Genomic DNA, 4848 nt, shown 5'->3' with positions numbered 1-4848 from the left:
TTGTTGCACCCCACCTCTGCCCCAAGGCCACCCCCAGTCCTGCCTCCCACTGAGAAGGGGAGGCATTTGGGTGCCAAGTTGGCCTCTGTCACTGGCCAGGTGGGCTGTGGCTTTTCCCAGAAATCTTTAGGCTGTGCCAATCTTCTCCTGGAATCTGCCCGGCCCCCTGTGCCAGGGAAAGGTCTGGTTCTGCAGCTCCGACAGCCTCCACGATAGCAGGCAGCACAGGGGCTGAGAGCACAGGGGCCTGGGGACAGGAGAGGCCACCCAGGAGCAATGCCAACACCTAGAGGTCTGCACCGCAGCCCCTGCCAGCACAAAGCAAAGCAACAAAAAAATGGGAACGTTTGGTTCATGAATAAATTTTAAAAAATGCAGTAACCCGCCCACCCCCTGGGCAATTAGGGTTCACACATTGGTTACCTATCAAATTCACAAAGTTAAAAATGCTAATACTCATTGCTCTTGAAGGTCCTGGAACAAATTTTCCAGAACTCAAGTTAGCCTTATGTATTACTTTGAAAACCTCTTACTGCCTGACCCACAAATTCCATTTCTCAGCGCTCCTAATTAAAAGGGAAAGCAGAAACCAAACAGGCATCTGGATAAAGATTTACATAGAAAAGTCATCATCGCGGTGTTATTTGAAAGAATAAAAAAGGAATGCTATTCATGTCCAAAACTAGGGGATCGGATAAATAAAGTAGATTTTAGTAATTCCATATGACGATGTGCTACGTAGACTGTGCAAGGGAGATTTTTATAGGATCGGAATAGATTGAAACTGTTCTGATAAAGGATTACGTGAAAATCACAAACTATGAATGTGTGATTCAATGAGGATACACACACACACACACACACACACACACACACACTCACATTCAATATATATGTGCGTGCACAGACACCTAGTTTTAGAAGAATGCAGCGAATGAGAAGCTCTGTGGCTGGGTTCTAGTTTTTATTTTCTTCTTTGTGATTATCTGTGTTTTCCAAAATAACATGAGACTGAGTTTATGTTACTTGTAAATCAGAATGCAGGTAAGTTGGTTGTTGAACCCACGTAAGAGACACCCCGTCTCACCCATTAACGTCTACCAAGTGTCCAGTCTGTTGGCAGCGCCAGTGAAGTCTGGGTTAGTGAGACGATCAAGGCCTAATGAGGGCTCTTTCAAGTTCTCAGGATGACGCAGGCGAAGGCCGAGTCTGGCCCATTGACACAGAACCCCAATGAACCACCTTTTCTCATAAAAAGGAACAGGTCTGTCTTTGAGCTCTGCCGCAGCTGCATGTTTAAGCAATCAGCCCCAGGCTGGGTCAGCTAACCTCATCTCGACTCTGCTTTAAACATGCCGGCCTGGGAAGGACTCCAGGGCTCTCAGGTGGATGTTTATATTTTTGGAAACAAAACTGATCAACAACAGGCAAAAGACATATTCTGCCTTCACTTTTCAGGGGCCTGGGTGTTGACGTTCAACACCCAGATCTGATCTCACAAACCTGTCCCTTGCCTGGACAGCCCTGTCCCCTCCTCCTTCCTGCAGTGTAGATGGTTCCCTTTCCCCCAGAAGGCCCGGCCAGGTAGACAGGAAGTTGAGAGCAGACTGTGGGAGCCAGAGATTCAAGTCTGAATTCCAGCTTCACTACCTAGAAGCTGTAGGACCTCGAGCAAATTATTAAACCTCAGTTTCCTCATCTGAAAAATAAGCACAATACAGTGTCTCCTTCACAGAAAACTATTTGTGAGTGTTTATCGATTTCAGTAAGTATTTACTTGAGTTCTTACCGTGTGTGGGCCCCCAGTATAGAGGAGAAGGCTATGCTGGTAACTCACCATCTGCAAAAGAAGAAAAAAGCCCTCATTTGTGACTGCTAACCATTTCTGGGGTGTAAGTACTCCCACTATCATCAATTTCGAGCTACCAATAGTTTCCCTGGGTGACAAAGTTCCTGTATATTTAATAATTGGTTTTTGGGCTCTAACAATCAGCACACCATTTGTCCCTAGAGAAGAGATTCGGTCCTAGTCTGCATGGGCTCACTGTGTAATGGAAGGAAACCAAGAGCTATTTGTATAATAATTGAATATACATCTGTCTTACCTCTAGACTAGAGTCTTTGCGATGGCAGAGACAAGTATTTATGTTTTTAAAAACTTTTCTCACCGTGTTATCCTCAAGTCCTGGCAGATAGGAGGTAACTAATATGTGTTGAATGAATGAATAAAAAATAATATATACATATATATAATATATATATATATATATATTATAAATAATATGGTAATAAAATAATATAATATGATAAAAAATAATGTCTTCAGTAAAAAAGCAAAATGATCAAAAGTTGGGTTCAACGCTGAAATGGAGAGTAACGGGGAACACCTCTTTCTGATAGGTGGCCTCTCTAAGCAAGAGATATTTAAGAATTAAATAAAATGATATATGTAAGGGATATAGCACAACATCCACTATATAGAAATCCCTTTCTTTGTTCTTTGAGGCCAAATGTCATGAAACCCCAACGGTATGTCACTTCCTGTCATAGTCTCCTCTGACGTCCGGCCCCCCACTACTGCTCTCTGTGGAGACTCCATGGTGGTCTTGCCACAGCTTCCTGGAGCAGCCTAGGTCGTTTTGCAGCCCATGGTCTGAGGCACCTGCATATTCCTGCATCTGTGTTCTAGAATGTTCTGGCTGTTGGGGCCCAGCGTAGAGCATTGGGTTTTCTCTCCATTGGGGTGGGTGTGAGGTTGCAGGTCTCTTATGGTTATGGAGACCTGGTTGGACTCCTGGCTGTCACCTTGGGGAAATCCCCATGCCGTGGGGTTTCAGTTTTCTAATCTATAGTATGAGGGTTTGGACCCAATAGTCTCTACACCTCCTTTCAGCTCTAACACATCATGATTATATCAGTTGACACTCTAAAATATCCTTGAGGTCTTCAAAGTCCCTGGACCTCAGAACAGGCTGTGTCTCTTGGATGGATGCAAAGGAGCCTCTGGCAAGAGCACGGAGCCTGGCCCCCCGTGTGCTGGTAGAAGGCAGGTCTGAGGAACAGAGGTGTCCTCGAGACCCCATCACCTCTGCTGCTCCCCGTCTCCCCAGTGGGCAGCCTCCCTGGAGTGTCCTGCCAGCAACAGGTGGCTCGATAGACACTTGCGCCACCAAGAATGCCCATATTAGCCAACCTTTCCTTGATACCCACATGTGGAAGTTCAGTCTCTGCTGGAAAGCTAGCCATGGGAAGCTCCCTACCACCCAGGATAAGGCTTTCCGTTGTTGCAGGCTCTGAGGCCATGCGTGAGGACAGAGGAGTTGATAGGAGAGAAAGGTGCCGACCTCTACTAAGCACCTACTAGCGCCGGCCGCACAGGACACAGCTCTCTGTAATCATCTCATCCAGGCCTCCTGATCTGGGGAGGCATGACTAATTACCCTCACTTTAGACCTGAGGAAATTGAGGCTCTGAGACACTGCGTCACTAGCTTGAGGACGCACAGCCACGATGCCCAAGCCTGGGCTCTGCATCATGCCACACGCTGCTTGGTTCACAGAGCCCGGGCTGACACCAGTGGGATGGCGACCCCTGTACCACATCTGCCTTAAACATGCCATGTGCGCCTTAAATATGAGTCTCATCCACCCAACAGGCCTCTCTTAGAGGCCCTGGGTCTCTGGGAGCCCCGGAGAGCAAACTCATACCACCTTCGTTGACTTCCAAGGACTGGGGAAGGGGACATTCATTTATTGGGTGCTTGATAGGTGCCCAAAATTCTTTTCCCTGCTTTCCTTCCATCATATCATCTATCCCTCAGCACCGGCCATTGAGTTTATGGATGGACAAAGGGAGGTCCCTTGCAGAGGCAGACAGATAGGCTCCGAGAGGCTGGGTGACCCCCCAGTGGTGTGAGGAGAACTGGGCCCTGAACCCAAGACCAGCAGGCTCAGGGCTCAGGTCTCCATCCCCACAGGAGACCACAAGTTCTCAACCATGTGGGATCCGCCCCCAGCCCAAAGTCCCCAGGGAGATCAGCTGTGTTTATAAAGGGCAGGTGTGGAAGACTCAGGACCCTGGTTACTCATTACATTTTATTAAATGCTGATATGCAAACCCTCATAAATAGGCCAAGGGGTGAAAATCACCCAAAGGCCAAGCCAGACAAACAAGAGCCTTACTGATTAACCAGCACCTGCTTTCCAGGCCTACCAGCTGCTCGGCAGCCGTGGGGGGGGGGGGGGGGCAAAGCCATCACCTTTGCCAAGGTGGCCAAGGGTCAAAGACTGGGCTGGTTTTCTGGCCCAGGTGTCAGGAATCTTGAAAACCAGCCATGGAGAGGGCCCCTTGACTTGGGCGCCAACTCCTGGAGCCTTCGAAAGGCCCCATTGTGGGGTGTTTTTCAGGGAAGGTGCCCCCTTGAGTCCTGCTTCCTCTGACCTCAGGAGGCCCACTGTGGGGGACCGGTATTCTTCCTGCCTGCACCCCCGCCTTGGGAATTTGGGCAGCTTGGCTGTCTCCCCACCCCCTGGGCCCAGGGCTTTGGCTGCCACCTCTACCCTGGCCCCCAAGTTGGCTTGGAGTCAGGACACTGACAAACATTTTCTGACATTCCCAAGGCGAGCCCACCAGTCTTCTCGGCTTCAAAGTTTTCACGAATAATATTTGTAGAGAAACAGAAAAAGGGGAGGAAAAATGACCATCAAAAGAAGCAAATAACAGCTAAAAAGAAGTTAGTTGTGGAATCTTTCCAAGTCCTCACGGCACTGACTTGGTTGATGGGTGTATGGGTTTCTCGTGGCTGCTGAGGTAAATCCCCACAAACTTCAGGGTTTAAAACAACATGAA

The sequence above is a fragment of the Rhinolophus sinicus genome, chromosome 6, assembly GCF_057876585.1.
Source record: "Rhinolophus sinicus isolate RSI-liver-muscle chromosome 6, RSI-T2T, whole genome shotgun sequence".
In the NCBI taxonomy this organism is placed as follows: domain Eukaryota; kingdom Metazoa; phylum Chordata; class Mammalia; order Chiroptera; family Rhinolophidae; genus Rhinolophus; species Rhinolophus sinicus.
Note: the sequence above shows the minus strand (reverse complement) of the source record.